Below are 17,062 nucleotides of genomic sequence, written 5' to 3' on the forward strand. Positions count from 1 at the left end.
TCCCCTCATCAGATATACTCACTTTTCTATAGTGTAGTAAGATCCAGTTCAGTTCTACACCCTTCCCACAAAACAGAAGACCAAGCTAGTCAGTCTATTGCTAATATTTTAAAGCATTTTGTCAGCCTATATAATTTTATAATCATTTTGTTATTTTCACTTAAAAAAAAAAAAAAAATGTAGCTGATCAGACACCTAATGCTACTTAAGTGTGCATAGATTTTTTTGTGGTTGAATAATAACATCTGTTTTGATTTTCCAGCCACAAAAGTGCATTTAATCTGGCCTTCCTTTATTTGAACTTTTCACATCTGCTCAGGCCTGCTTCCCATAAACTAAATACCAGATCCTTTCCCAGTGTAGGAAATTTACCTGCACCAGTTGTTGTCCCAGCTCCAAAGATTTCTTTATAGGAGCCAGATAAAAATGTCAAAAGACTAATAAATACATTCTTAGTGCGCTGTATATTTATTAAATATTACTGTTTATTTTCTCAGTCCCAAATGGTTGATATTCACATGCTTAATCCTGCAAAAATTTTCATGAATGAACTCATTTACTTTAATTGAATAAAGTATATATGTCATAGCATGGTGCCCCATATTCAAGACAAAATTTAGAGATAGACTTGTCCCCAGAATATTAGAATATTAGCTACAAATTCAATCAATCCAAACCAGCAGGGATGGTCAGCTCCAGCGTGCAAAGCAAAGCAAGCAAAATTGTAAGGAGTTTTGTGTGTGCCATTTCCAGGGTTATCTCAACATTTGGGTTATGAATTAGGCTTGATTTATCTGAGAGGAAGAATAAACCTAATCAGACTTTCTTTTTATTTAATTATTTAGCTTCAACTGCAGCCCAGACCTCAAAACTTAAATCTGTTTAGCTTAAAAAAGTTGAAAATGGAAAGGGTGTGAAACTTCAGTTGAAATCACACAGGATGAGGAGCTTTACCATTAAGGCACTCTGTGTGTCAGGCAAATATTATGGATCATTTTTTGAGCTCAGAGCTGAACTACAGAAGAGTTTTGTTCTGCTGATGTGACCAGGAAGAGATGCAAAAACCCACCCTCCACACCAGCCCCTATGGTGATTGGTGACTTTCCTCTAATAGGAGCTCTTCTTCTATTGTCATAACAAGACAACATTATTTCATTAATTTACATTTTAAATCTTTAACAAAATTTATGCTCTATGATTTGGCGAATCTCATTAGAAAATAGGTTTATCAAGCCAAAATATCCAGCAGCAGCAGTATCTTAAATAGATGTGAGATAGGAAAGCACAATGACCACAGTGGCTTTGGGAACAGTTAGAGACAAAAGGCAGTATTTACTCACTGCCCTTGATTTACACCTTGATTCTTTCTCCTGCACAAAGGATTGGAACTGCGTCATGATGGAGCAGTTGTGAGAATCACAAAGAACTTAGCAAGTCAGAAATGGATTAAAAACACACTTTATGGCTTGTTAAAGAAATCCCCCTGTTCCTCAGAAGCATTTTTAGCATCTTATTAGTAGTATTTGATCTGACTAACATATTGACTAGTCATTTGAATAGGAGATGAATCCTTTTTGATGGATCACAAAGGGAGTATAAATTCAAATGAGGCACTTCTCCCAGTTTTTATTTTAGTATAACCCCAAAGAGCCAATAACATCTGTAAGAGTTTTTTCTGTGTCCCACAAAAGCCTATCCTAATGATATTTTAAATCATGCATCCTTTTTCTTCGTTAAAAGTAATCATTGCATTTGTATTTAAAAGAAGTCATATAATCATTAAGGTTGGAACGGACTACTAAGATCCATCTAGACCACAAGCAACAGCAAACTCAAAGTTACCTTTTATCCACTATCTCAAATGTCCAGGACTTATCTGAGTTACAAAAATGCTCCAAGTCATTACCTTTTTTTTGTTTGTTTTAAGCTGCATCTTCCATGGAGGCAGGATTTCACCATCAGTAGGTCATGCAGTCAGTATCCCATATGAAGCAGTCCACAATTTGATGAATGAAAAATAAGTGACATATTTTTCGTATCAGGGAAATTTCCAGAACATAAATAAATAAATAAATAAAAAACAAAAAGCAACACAGTTCTTTCTGTTGATCTCTGATCTGAAATGCTTTTGATCTATTCAAGTATTCTTTATGGGACTAGTTTCATTGCTACACATATGGGCATTACTAGAGAGTTACTGGGCAGATCCACAATTCCCTAGCATTTGGAAAAAGCCAGAAAAGTTGCTTCTAGTCATTTTTGAGCAGTTTTATGTTATCTAACTTTTCTGCACTTGGGAATAAGTTGGAGACCTCCAGCTCATTTTGAAAACAGTAATTTATAGCTGCACAGGCATTATGATTTTACAGTGTTTTGATAGCTACGCCTTCACTATCCAAATGGAACATTTAAAAACAGATTAGAAACCATTAGCCTTATAAATATGAGGGGTTCTCAGCCTGGAGAGGAAGTCAGTGTGTTTATAGGCTAACTGTCTTTCCACACCTAGGTGTACAGTTTTACTAACATTTAATATTCTATTCTAGGAACAGGTCGATTTAAACGTAAGTAAACATACTGGGGTAAAAGTGGTAGATTATAAATCAGGATCTGAATACTTTTGCCATAGGTACCCTTATTGACTTCAAACATATTTAGATTGGAAACCACTTTAGTATGCCTCTTATTATAATATGCACCATATTTAACTGTCATATGTAATTTGACCCTTCAGACACAATAATAATCGTAAATACAGCCTCCTGCTTCATTAGAAGTCTCTCACTTTAAATTTAATTAGAGATCAAGTTAAATGAAATCTTTGTATTTTCTACACCTACGCCTCGACATACAGGAGAGATCTACTCAATCAGTAGGTGCTTAATTCCACAAGAGGCTGACCTCAAATGCTAGGTTCAAATATGCTTGCACTCTGATGAATGTCAGGTCCAAGCCCCAATCTGGATCCCAAACTTTCGGTATAGGCCCATCTGTACTTGAAAGCAGTGTTTTGAAGAAAGAGGAAAGCTAAGATCATGAAAGTCTCTGTTTGAGTACTGCATACAAACAGATTCGTGGACCTAAAGAACTCCTTCTTTTCCTTGCATAAAATGAAAACTACCACAGGATTTCCCGTCCATATATCCCATATGCTTTCTCCAACTTTGTTTAAAATTCTTACTGTCACAATACCCCAACCCTTCAGAGCATCTGCCATTCCTACAAGCATTATCTACTCTTCAAACAAGGCTGTAGTCAAGAATTATTTTTACTAGAGAAAGTGATTTTATCTATTTACTTTTGCAGTATGGTTCTGGCTGGTAAAAGCATTGTACACAATGAAATTCTTGGGCAACAGCCTGAAATATGATTAATACTCTTAAACGACAAGTGCGTTTATTTTGTTGTAACAGACTGTGTGTGCCAGGTCAAGACACGTGCAAAACCAAGTCCCACACTGTCAGTGCACGCCTTGCAGGATCTTCTGTGTGCAGTCTTCATTTAGAGAGCAGTCAGAAGCATGTCAAGTAAAACACCAACAACACGAAAGGGAACTTATAAACGTTTGCAAATTCATTTTATGGATTAATGACCCTACATATAAGAATTGACATTTCCAGGACAAATCACTTCTTAATCCTACAAATATTTCAGCAGTTTTTGCTTACACTAAAGCAGGGGCAATTTTTTCCTTCTTCAGGATCAAACAAGACCAAAAATCTGGGAAGATTTAACAGTAAAATAAAAACAATGGGGAATGAAAATGTTAACCATCTGCAATCGCTGTTACTGCTATTCCTTATTACACGATATCTCTATCAATGGCATTATATTTTTACTTTTGTTCTCTCTCACAACTTTTCAGTCTATAATGGTTAATCAATTATAAACAAGCACTTTGACTGACTTAAAAAGTGGCAATCATCTCCTCTAAATTTAACTGTGTAAAAGTCAAACACCTACTCTAAGCTACTCGTGAAGGCTCCTTCTATAGATAGTGGTGACAGATTGGCACTTTCAGAGAGAGAGACTTATCCTACCTGTCTTACACACTTGTTTTAAGATGGGACTAATTACCCTCTGGAAGTACTTTCTTCTTTTCCTTTCCTTGGACTGACTTCAGTAAAAAAAAGTAACACACCTGTTTGGTTAAGAAAAGAAGGAAAGAAAGACAGGCAGAAAGAAAACCATGAGATTACTTCAGGCCTTGATCTCAAATCCTTCTAAAGTGCGATTTCCCTAGGATGCAGCAAGTCCTCTTAAATACAAACGGGAAGGGGTAAGAGAGGCAGGAGCACAGCCAGTCTTTTTAGTTAGGCCCATCACCTGTCCTGACTCACTGCCTTTAGGGTTGGGTGTAAAACGAGGCACAAGAGATGACCAGACCCTGTTAACATGTATTGCTCTACCCATAGAAGCCATGGGGCGTAGCACTGCTCCACTCTCAGTGCAGTTCCAATGACAAAAACGTTTTTCAGACTTGGGCAGGAGAACGGGACTGGCCAAAAGTTATTCTCCTTCAGCAGGAGAAAAGCAAAACCAGCATCTTCCTTGTTTTACATGAGATCAGCTCCAGCTCAACACAGGGAAGGACCACACACCAACCACTGCTTCAGGACACGAGCCTTAGGAAGCAGTTCAACGGAAACATCTAATGCCCTAAAAGTCATTCAAATGAAAAGATGCCGATGCCGATGAGGGAAGAAACATTCTTCTTGGCGTCTCTCCATTTTAAATTCTGCTGTAGTTACAGTATCTGGATTAGACTCCAGGACAGTATTTCTGAAGCAGCGGGAACCCTGCTTACTGCATCAGTTTTAAATTATAAGCCTTCCAAAGATGTCAACACCACTTTCCTGTAGACTTTCCTGAAATTAAAATGCTGAGCTTTTCCCCCGAGCCTTCACCGATTCATATGGATCCATCGTCCAGTGCCACCATTTGTATTATGATTTGCCTGTGTTGGGTCACTGCTATGTCTTCCTTTTTGCTCTATAGTCAGCCTCGCTCTTTGATGTTACTCAGTCACTATTTCCTTTCCCTTTACTTTTATCTCTGTCCTGGCACTTTTCCTTTAAGCATCCTCTCTACCAGATGGTCTCCATCTCTCCTTCAGAAGTGCCCAAAATATTCCTACTGCCTCCTCTTGATCTTCCCCCAGCAGCAAACCTCTTCATCCTACAGAGCTCAAATACCAATGGATTTCTCCTCCTTGCTGCTCTGCATCTTTCTTACACTTTGAAAAGGAATTCATTGGAAGCTGCTAACCTCCAATCCTCATTATGCATGATACACTCATTTATAAGACTTTACCCAGGAGAAAAATTCAGACGGGATATATGCTGGTACAACAACGTTTTTTCAAGTGGAAGCACATCTGATGCCTCCATGCTGAGCTGGAGTTCAAGTTTTATACAGGAGTTCCAACTTTTTCATTTGGAAATCCATATGGATCCTTTAATCTGAAGGTCAAAACAGCTTTCATGAAAGATGCTGAAAACAATGATACTTTATATTCACCAGCATAATTATATAAAGATGATTCGATACTGTAGTATCATCAGAGGACTCAGTAGTCTCCAAATTATGTATTTTTAAGGTGGGATTTACAGACTGTAAGATGGGCCTTCAGAAGTCTCGTCACAGCTTATATCTTCCTAATAGGTCACTGAAAATCTGAGGGTAATAATTGCTTTTGCTTGCATTGGGAAGTTTACTATAATCAAGGGTAAAGCTCAGATTTCTTGTGGAAGTACAAACACTTACTAAATGCAGCATAATAATGTATTATATGTTATACGAACACAGCGAGGTGGGATTTGTGTTTGTGTCTTTGCAGGAGAAGAAAGAACTCTGAAATGACCTTCTGTTCAGAAGTTGCTTTAAAAAAGACTTGGCCCGAAACCACTTCACTACTATTGATATAGCCTGTTTTCGTACATAAATCTTAAATATAAGCATTACTTCAAAACTAACTAAGCAATTACAAAGCTCTGCTTTTCAGATTCAATTGCCATCAAACCCTTTACTGAAGTCCCCTTGGCACTGTCACTTCAAAATCGGGATAATGCTGTATAGTGTCTCTTCTCAGTAAAACAAAAGCCTTATTGAATACATATGTGAGAAAACAGTGCAAACAAAACCATCTCAGCAGACACCAACCTGACTCACTCCCAGTGACCCTCCCCAGTGCCCTGCGTGGGCTCAGCACTCAGCTTCTTGTCATCGCAGCACTGTTCTGCTGTTTTTGTCCTTAAAATCGAAAAACAGCAGTGATAATCAAAAAATACTACGAGACACTGAATACTAATTTATATTTCCTTGCAGAAACCTGGCAGCAGACTTTAGACATCAAGGAACAGCAAGGTGACCTAAGATTTCCATATGCAGGAAACTGCCGATCAAATAGTACATCCTTTTCTAAGCTGCCCACAAACTTCATGGTTCTGATAATCTTTCTGCTCTCAGCTTTGTCAGGAGAGCTTGCAACGATGCCCTGTCACAGAACGTAAAGGTAGGATGAAAATCCAACATTGTGCTTTCTTATGCTCAGGAAACAGGATGACTCAGGAATGTTTTTCTTCTTTCCACGCATCATCATCCCGCACATCCTACACTTTCTTGTACTTAAAGCGTTGGCTCAGCCCTGAGAATCCCATTATTGCAATAAGCCAGCAGCACCATGGCCTGGTGGTCCAGCTCAACTTCTCCTCTCCTTCCCACCCCATGGCTGTGGTCTCAGGTGTCCAAGTCACTTAAACTCTGCAGCATTAAGCACGTTGGGCACTTGCTGATGGCAGCAAGCATATATCTGCTCTGGTTCACAGCTGACTGCACCAGACAACTGCCAAGCATGGTAAGTCCACTGAGTTAGGTTTTACTTTCAAAAGGTTTCTCATTCTTATTAATCTGCTGCAACCTTGCATTTCACTTTGCTATCAAAGAGCCTCAATAGTCTTCAGAAGCGAAAAGCATCTCATTCAAAATTATATTTTTGTTAGGAAGGTGAGCTAACGGGAATTTTCAGTTGTGAAAGGCTAATTTCAATGCGTTTGCACTAAAAAGCAAGACTCGCTGCTACTTCTATTTCTGACTCATGAAGCCCACGTTAAAAAAAATAAAGCACACAGTAGTTATTAGAAAGCAGCTAATTGAATATGAAAGAAGGAACAGCAAATAGGCTGATTATCACAACTATGAAGTGTGAACCTGTAGTTCAAGCGCCAGTAACACAAGGGACATCAAGTCTCTATAGAAACAACCATCCAGGACAACGGTACAATTGGGAAGTCAGGCGAGATAATGCACTTTAATCTCACCTGAAGACAAGGTGCTCCCAACACCTTCACTTCACAATGGGAAGCTGTGAACACTTGATGCTCCACACTTTGGGTCCATGATGCGCGGCAGATTTCCATTACAATGGGCAGATAACGAAGGTACACAACAAATCGAAGTAGGGTCAGCTCTGCAGAACAGGAGATCAGGCAAGACAGAAGTAGAAATAGTTTACTCACAGATCAGAAGCTGATAAATGAGTGAGAGAGAAAAGGATGGAAAATGCACAACAGAGGGGAAGGTAGGAAGGAAGCTGTTCATCTTATGCGTAGCAACCAATTTCTGCATATATACTTCCTATGTAATTTTGATATCTGATAATACAAAACACTTTGTGGGAAGTAGACCACAGCCCAGATTTTCACACCCAGATGTAGGCATCTTGCTCAAGTAAAGAAATCCTGGGAGTTCTGGCTAAGAGCTCACACATCTGAACCCTGAATCATTTGAATTTGCACACTTAGATGTTCTTGTAATGTAATTATTGATTAGCTGTACCAAACACAAAATTTAAGCCCAATTACACCTGTGTTACTGTAAGGACAGACAGTAGTCCACCACAGTTAGCAAGGGTGAGTAAGTAGTAAGCCCAAATACCATTTTCCGATGTGATTAACATAACAACAAATAACCTGTAAACTAAAGTGACCACTTGTTCATCAATTAACACAGACCTGCCTGGTGGGAGCACAATATGTGCACTGTTCACACGTGGCACAAGTTTTCAAGTGGCTGCATCCATCACAAGGTGAGGGCTGTGTTCCCACTATGCACATTTTCATCTGGCATTAGTCTTAAAAATAACAGTAAAAATCAAACACAAACAGTTATTTTCATTCTTTTGGGATTTGGCATCTGTGCTGTAACAGAGAGAGATGGAAACTTCTAAAATAAATTAAGGAATGTACTTGTCAGTTTATTAATCAAAGTTTACCTGCTTCACATTACACAGAGACGAATTAAACAAGCTACTATGGCACTCAGAAAACATCTGCTAACAAAGTCAGAAGTAACGATAAACAAACTTGAGTTCCCTTTGTGGTTGATTTTCATCCAGCTGCATTTAATTATAAAAGAGCTATCAAAGAAAGCTCCCCATTAGCAGCAAATTCAGAATGACTTCAGAAGAAAATCCCAGAGCCTCCAGTGATATCTCTCGAACAACTTTCTCATCTCTGCAAGTGATTGAGAAGAGCTGAATGAGATCAGCTTGGTGATCAGTTCTCCTGCTAGCTGCCAGAGTAAAATGAAGATGATGTATCCTTTCAGTACCTGTGATTGCCCATTTTCAAAGCACTCCTACTGGTAGGACCTATAAGATCTACCAGACTCTTCTGCAGCCGATCTCTGCCATATGCATTGGTGTCAATCAGGAATACAAACATAACCCTAAAAATTGCTGTATGCATTTTCTAAAGCGTAGCGTCTGCTCATTTTGCTGAGAAAGTGAACAAATTTGTTGTTACAAGCTTTTTTTTTTTTTTTTTTTTTTTTTTAATAAAGTCTTATTCATTTTTTGGTATTTTCCACAATGGAATTAAAGATGTGGTCATTTATGAATACCTAATTCTGGTTTACATTGATCAGGAACTTTTGCACTGATAGTGCACCGAGTCTGAGACTGATGCTCTAAATCAGCATGACATGCCTGAATGTTACTAGAACATAACAATTATGTTTTGTTTTCTTTTTTTTTTCATTAAAAAAAAAAAAAAGAGAAAAGAACTGAAAAGCATGTTCATCACAGTTCTCCTGAAACATCTCACATTGGTAATATTAGTTATTCCATGAATAGGTAACTTAAGTACTGAAGTTAAAAGTGACATTTTGTAAATGTACCCAGAACTACAAGCAATTACAATAAAAGTCCATTAACTCCAGTGATAATTATGAACCCTCAAAGGCATCTGTGTACACAGCAATGCACAAACAACTTGCAGTATTCTGCTACTGGAAGGTTTGGATAATGGCACGAAGGCAAGCATTATTAAAAAAAATCAATTTAATTTTCCTTCTTCCTTTTCTTTAAGAAAGTAATGGGTGATTCTTCTATGAAACCTAGCTGCTATCTGGCCAGCAAGTAAACATGAAATCAAAAACCCAGTGTGCCAGATATGCACAGCTGTATTTGTGCTTCTGCAGCTCCCAGAGGAAAACACGCCACATGTCGGTTCCTTGACTTTAGGGTGGGTTGGTGAGGTGTAAGTTAAAAGGGCAGCTGTACACTCTGGGAAAATTTCCAGATTCATTTTCTACCAATTGCTTTAACGATGCCACAAGCAGTGGCAAAGAGGTAGGGATATTGGGCAACACAGGTACAAGAGAGGAAAACTTTTCCTACAGCTTACTTCTTACCCAAGTCTCCAAGTTCTCTTGAAAAATCTGTAGGCACTTTATAGAGGATTTTTTCCTGCAAGAATAAAGGGGTTGGCTCTGACTGCTGCTATTCTAAGAAGTTAGGGAAAGAAAAGGCATTATTATGTATCCACATAGTAATCAACCAAGGTCTCATGCAACTATTGCCGTTGATGTGGTTCTTCCTGGCTCTTCCAGAAAAACCACTTATTGGTGTACCTGGCCTCGAAGTTTGAGAGCTGAAGGAAGAAAATGATAACACAGTTTAACAGACCCTTTGTTTACGTAAACATCCATCCACAATCTGTGTCTGATGGGGTGAACATACGGCTTTAATTTTACCCTTGGCACATGGATCAAACAACGTTGCCAATATCTATTGTTCTCCTCGTAACAATATGCCTGGTGGTTTCAACATATCCTCTCCATTAGCTGGCTGCAGATCAAGCATTACTGTGTATGTGCTTGTGTCTTCATAAAACTGGAATATGGATTTTTTTTTTTCTTTGTACCAAATGTGTAAAAGAAGGAACACAGTTAAGAATGGTGGTCAACCGTCCCCGTGAGTCATGAGAACAGCTCGCCTCGGATCACACAGCACAGCCAAGTGGGAAGATGGGCTTGGGTTGTGTTTGCAAAGCCCAGGCCGTAGAGCTTAGCTCTTTCAAAAACCAGAGGAAGTGGTGATTCAGATCTTTATCCCATTTTATCTTGGCTTTAGCTAACCTTTCTGGACTTGGTCCATGTCTGCCCTACACCAGCCCCACAAGGACACACTCAGTAGCTCTAAGAAAGGTAGTTTAGGTGCCTTCTTATTTTGTTTTTGCCCTCCTTATTTTTTTCAGTTTAACTTCCTATTTCCTGCAGAAGTGCAAAGCTAAGGCACTTTTTGAAATATTCAGCATCCGTAAGGGAGAGTAACTGAGGAGACTGGGATCTAGTGAACGGCACAAGGAAAAACCTCAGATGCTCTCCTTGAGCCAGAGCAGCTTGTCATCTCCATGCTAATCTCCCCAGCTCCTGCCTCAGCCCCTGGACCAGCAGCACTGCTTTCTTATGTTTCCAGCAGCAATCAAACTTGACATTTCTCCACTACATTGTGCTACATTTCAGCCTGTGCTTCCAAATGTTTGATCCAAAATTCATTTAAGTCAATGGAAGGAATCTCATCGCCTTGAATGAAGTTTGAATCTGGCAGCTTCTTTGCACCTGAGCACCAATGCTTGACTTTTCCCTGCTAAATTTGTGAGAAATTACAGCTTGCTACCATTTTCACCACAATGGAGCAACATTCACAGAGAAAAATGATGCTAGTAAAGACAAGAATCATATTTGGGCCATTCTTGGAACTTACTCCATGTTTAATGGTTTCTTCTGGGACTGACATTTTGCTTTCTGCAAGATGATGTTCAAGAGGCACCATCTGCATCAGCTGAAGTTGCGTGGCCCCAGCCATTTGCTCTGCCCCACGCCAATAGCTGCAGCTGTGGGAGGAAACAGACATACACTACCAGTGCTACAGGGTCCTCGTGCAGCACAGAAACAGAGTGAAAGCTTGCAGAAGCACTGGGGAAGGAGGCAGCTCTGGGAGATAACACGGTCGTGATTAATATCACCATAAATAGGGATCAGCAAACCTTTTTTTTCGCCCCATGCTCTCACGACACTCCTCCTCACTGGAAGTAGTGATCTTGAAAAGTTGAGTTCTTGATTCAGTATTTCTATTTTCTTCCAGCTGCCCTTTCTCTTGTTTCTCCCTCTAATTCTCTCTGACTTCAATATTTTTACTTTTCAAATGTGCTGAATCTAAGCCCAGTGCTTTGAATGATTTCCCTGACCCTGCAGTGCTGCATACCAACACAGATACATATCTCTTAGGTTTGCTTTTATCTATGCTAATTTGGCTTCCTTCTCACATTTGCAAGTAGAGAGCAGCTACAAGGTTTCCTGTGCACTGCAAGATACAATTTACGTAAATTTTAAGAAAAATTAGTCTAGAGACTGCTTGTGCTCTCCTACACATGCAGCATAGCTTTCTGATCTGCATGCATGTGCTTCAGCTTCTTCTTGACTGTCAGAGAGCTAAGGTTTCTATATAAACTGCTTCATTAAGGCTATGAGAATGTAATTATCACTAGTGTACAGAAGGAATGTAGGTTCTGTTCTCATAGTAGCATGGCAAGAGAAAGGAAACAGAGGTGGAAGAAGCATTCTTTTGTTTTCAGAATTACTGTTTTAAATATAGGGCCACTATACCACTTCTACCATCACTCTGAACACACTGTGAAGCCTAACAGTGACAGGCAAGTCATAACCACAAATGCCTTATCTATCTACAAACAGAATCCTCCACAGAACAAATTCTGTACACATATATTTTTTAATTTTGGGGGTCAGACTAAGGATATGAAATTATTCCCCAAGAAAACCACCTGCAGGAGGTGAGGAGACTGAGTGTAGCCAGAATAGACTTATGATTCCAGCCTTATGGAGAAAAAAAACTAGGCATTAACTCTGAAACTGTCTAATAATACAGTTATTAGCTTATTATTATAGAGTAAATTACCTTACTTGAAGGGGAACTTATGTGACACATGATATTTTCTGTAATCATAGAATCATGTATTCCATTGTGTGTAAAAAAAGCAATGCATTATACAATATGCAAGCAGCAATGTAAGCAAGTGGCTTTTACATATGTAACTATAGACTGATTTCTACTTTTTCCCTCTCAACATTTTGTGCTACAAGTTTCTCAGCTTTACTATCACTTTGGCTTCGTATTGAAATTGCAAATTATAGCCATAAAAATCCTTTGGTCCAAAATGCATCCAGCTTAATCCTTCCTGGCCATTGTCCCATTAGGCATAAGAACAGAGTTTGAAATCTGAGGCAGTGAAAATCATGAGCATAGCAGTCACCACAAACACCTGGGTCAAGCAACAGAGTTATTGCAAGTTGCATTTGATTCACCTCTACCATCCATGCCCAGCCTATCCTCAGCAGACACTGAAGCTGTGCTTGGGCTACATTTGAAATAACAGGGAAAGGAGTTTCTAGCTAAACATCTCCAGTTTGATTAGAAGAAGTCCTGTTACAGAGGGAAATAAAGCAGTATTAAGCCAAAGTAAAGTGAACACTGGCACATAACTAACACAGCATTGTCAAAGACATCTCAGAGTTTAATTTTAGCATGGAAAATATGGCATCTCAGATACCATGATATGGGTGTTTGTTCACAGCCACTGTACCTGTCAACTATTATTATATTGATGCTGCCGTGTTCCCTGAACTGCTTTGATTTCTCAACAAGAAGAGAATTTTCTCTGATGTGCCATCTGTAAGGTACAGCTTAGGAAAGAAAAACTTTATCTCAAATTTTTAATAATTTTCAGTCAATTCCAATAAAATCTGATATATTTTTATAATACTTACAAAATAATAGCAAATGTGACTCACCACATGTGCCACTATTTCATTTGATATTCCTCTTCTCCCACTGACTTTTCTTTTGAGCACAGAATGCAATTTAAATGTCAACTTGAACTAAAAAAGTTACATTCCTGTGGAGATTGCTGGTATCTCATGCAATCTCAAATAATTGAACTGTTTTCCAGCCCTTTAACTACTTCCTTCTATTTTAGCATCTCATCATGCAGAATAAAAAAAAAAAACAACAAATGGTGGAAGGAACAGTCTATCACATCGTTTTTTACAGACATGTGACAGGACAAAATGGCTTTTTGTGCCTAAAAAGGTTCCCAGTTCATCATAGGGCTCAACGTTCATATATTGAGTATACCAGCACAGACTGAAGGATTATGATGTCTCCAGCAAGGCCACTGCCAACTAAAAAGAAGAATACAAGCCAAGGAGGAACAAATGGTAGGAAAAGAAATAGTAAGAAGGATATTTATCTTGTATTTAACATCCACTTGCTGATCATGTGTATAGACAGTAGGGATGTCCAAGCACATGAAACGTTTGGAATCATAGAAGCACCAAGGTTGGAAAAGACTTCCAAGATTGTCTAGTCTGACAGTCCGCCTGCCACCAGTATCTCCCCACTAAATCATGTCCCTCAGTACAACATCTAAACACTTCTTAAACACCTCCAGGGATTGTGGCACAACCACCTCACTGGGCAGTCCATTCCAGTAGTTTCACTTTGTTCTTTCAGGAAACCTCATGTTTAGGCAGTTCATTAAAGATAAAACTCATGAGGGTATTTAGAGTATTAGATTTGGATTTAGGGATCACTGAATCCATACACAGAGGTGTCTGTACCCTTCATAAACTTGTCTTTGATTGGTGCACAGCAGCTAACAGGCAATGGTCCCACCAATACTCAGGTCAGGCACACACTTTATTTTCAACTCCAATTCATTAGGTTAGGCAGTAAGCAGTGATGCCAACTAACAGCCCCATCTTAATGCTAGAGTTCAAATCCCTTCTTTCATTGGGTAAACTTATGCCTGCCTTTTTCCACTTCCATAAAAAACACCCTTAAGACCAGATAGCTTTCATGATCTTCCTAGCCTAAGGAGTGCTTTTCCATTCATTTCTCAGGAAGAGTGCTGTGTGGCATTCTCCACTCCTTGTAATGTTGCACAACAGACATGGGAAATATGAGGAAAATAGCTCTGTCTGTTGACATCAGACAGACGTCACAAAGTTTATATTACAAAAACTAAGCCCTGAGATTTAGCTGAAATTTCCAAGTCTTAGTTGACTGAGCTGGAACATTGCTATAACACCAGTGCTGACCCTTTTACAAGGACATGCTAAAGATTCAAGTGTTCATTTTCTCCATTAGTGGAGTCAGAGAAACAATTCAAACTGAGCTGCTTAATGGGAAATAAGGCAAAAAGGACTTCAGTATCAAAATACACCAAGAATTCACTCCTGGTCCATTTTGAAAGGTTGGAATTGTCCCAGGCTGAAGGCAAAATAAGGATAATTGATCCACTGCTGTCAGGTAACTGCTGCAGTAAATAGGTTAGGACATCATTAGCTCCCCATTTTTCATCTGTTCCCACAGCAAAATCCATTCACTGCAGGGAATAGGGAATTATCCTGCAGGAAATGTCTGTAGGTAACATTTTGTAACTGCATCAGATTTTAGATTTGACAAAGATAGCTCTGCTTAGACCTTAAGTAGTCTCCATCACTGTATGCTGGGTCTGGATTCTGATCAGACTTGCACCAGTTTGGTGAAACTTCAGGAAAGAGTGCTGTCCCACAGCAAGCAATTCCATCTACAGCCAGTGAATTTCGTTCACCTCTTAAACAACAACAACAACAATTTTAAAAAAAGAAAACAGAAACATTGCCAGCATGACAATGGGGGAAGCATGGCCAACTCACTAATGCACCACTCTCAGCTTAGCATCTCAACTGTTACAATGATCATATAATCAGCAAAACCACACAACCAGCAATAAATCAAACACAGTGTATTACCATTAGGCATAGGTCTGACATCCCATTGCAGCCTCTTCAAGTCTAACCATGAAGAGTGCAGCCCTCCTGCAGCCCTGTATCCTGCACGATGCCCCAGATCAAGGCTTGGTAAGGCTGCTCCTCCACAGGAGCAACTGAAGAGCATCCTACAAGCTGCATTTACCTCACAGAGGTGTTGGAGGCCATAATTAATTACTGTTTGTAGAACTCATTGAGATTGTTAGAGAAAGGCACTAGAGAGAGAGAGTGGTGTTATAAATTATTACACTTGAAAACATTCAAACTCCTCGGCTTTCCACTGCCTGCCTCCTCACCAACTTGAAGCATTTCCTTTTCTCCTCCTGAAACTAAATTTGCCCTCTTGACACGCACAAACCATTAGAAAGACTGTATTTACAAGCACCTAGCAGTATTTTCTCAAGTTTATTTTGACATTGACTTTTAATCAACTTGATGATGATTGAAAAAGCTAGCTCAATGTTTTGCTAAAGAGGAATATTAAAAGTACATTGATTGTGTCTACAAAGATATGCAATTAAAAAGTATGAGTCAAGTGCTGTTATTTAACACTTGACTTTACTTATTTTGAACTCTCGTGGCCCTGTTGTGTACACGGCTAAATGTGCAATGCTGTGTGTTTCAACTAAATCGGCTGTAAGCAATTTTATATTTTAATGAAAATAATTAGGGTTTGAGTAATATGAAGTGTATCTGAAGTGTAACCCCCGATGCTACTGCCTTAGAATTAGCTGTGATATAAATTATCATGATTTATTATGGTTACTCTGTGCTTTACGCGTTTGTAGGGGATCCTGGCTAGCAATGATGATTCTTAACTAACAAAGAATTGCATTTCAAAAGCAATTTTTTCTTGGATCTCATCTGTAATTCTTCCACAAAAGTGATATGATTTAACTATGCTGCAGTATGTGATACTGCAAAGATGGCATTATTGTGCTGTCATTTTGACAGCTTACTTTAATTTACACCATTTAATGGATGAATACATTTATTTTTTTTTTAAATCTGGTGTTACTCTTTCTTAATATACCATATGCCATCGATCCCACATGCACTTCTTTGCATAAGCACACTAAATTATATGGTGGTATAAAGCAACGTATGTGTCATATACATCATATCTGTTGAGTGACACATCAGAAGCTGAGGCCCTGTTTGCTCTTCAAGGGTACCATGGATCCTACGACATTTTCAAGCCCCGAGCTATGTTATACAATACCTTGTGCACTGATTGGCATCTGTCCACCTCAGAGATAGGCACATTTCAGATACACTGTATGAAAATAAACGCATGCAAGTCGTTTGCCTTCGTAGTAGCAGCACTATAGAAAGTTTAAAGATTATAATAATTACACTACTGCAAAAGCGAGTATCTGTAGCAGCTGGTTTCAATTGTGACCAGTATTTTAAACTGTTTTGTCAAACAAAATCTTTTCCAGTTCCCTAAAATGTTTTGCCAGCTAATGGCAAGTACCTAGCCATCAACAGGAGTAAAGGTTGGACAATTGTTCCCTTTGTCTTATTTGGGGGGAGGGGGGGGACAGCTGGATCATCGTCTCCGAAGTCTTCAGCAAATATGCTGTCAGATATCCTCTCATATGGTGAAAATGTCATGGTTAGTGGGGGAAGAAGGCTGATTTAAGACAAAAACGATAATAAGGTAGCTGAGTAGAAAGCTGATGCTATACTCTAAGACATCACTTTAGTTTGGGAGACTCCTGCCTACTTTCCAAGGACAGCTAAGAGTTAAATACTCTAAAACTGTAACAAAAATAAAATAAAACAAAATTTAAAAGACAGCCTAAGCATTCCATCATTCCATTTTCCTGTTACAAATATTATTTTTGGACAGAAATGCTGCAAATAAAAACGCAGCAATAGCTAA

At 38.9% G+C, this 17,062-nt stretch overlaps 1 long non-coding RNA gene across 1 annotated transcript; it reads right to left on the reverse strand.

Annotated features, from left to right (window-relative positions):
• Nucleotides 1-6,157: 6,157 nt before the first annotated feature.
• LOC149917182 (uncharacterized) lies at nt 6,158-8,119 on the reverse strand. Its single transcript, XR_016467979.1, has 3 exons — nt 8,013-8,119; nt 7,320-7,468; nt 6,158-6,252 (listed from the first exon to the last, which is right to left on the reverse strand). It is a non-coding gene; the product is annotated as an uncharacterized LOC149917182 (long non-coding RNA).
• Nucleotides 8,120-17,062: the final 8,943 nt, after the last annotated feature.

The sequence above is a fragment of the Phasianus colchicus genome, chromosome 7 (assembly GCF_987193195.1).
Source record: "Phasianus colchicus chromosome 7, bPhaCol1.hap1.1, whole genome shotgun sequence".
NCBI classification, from domain to species: domain Eukaryota; kingdom Metazoa; phylum Chordata; class Aves; order Galliformes; family Phasianidae; genus Phasianus; species Phasianus colchicus.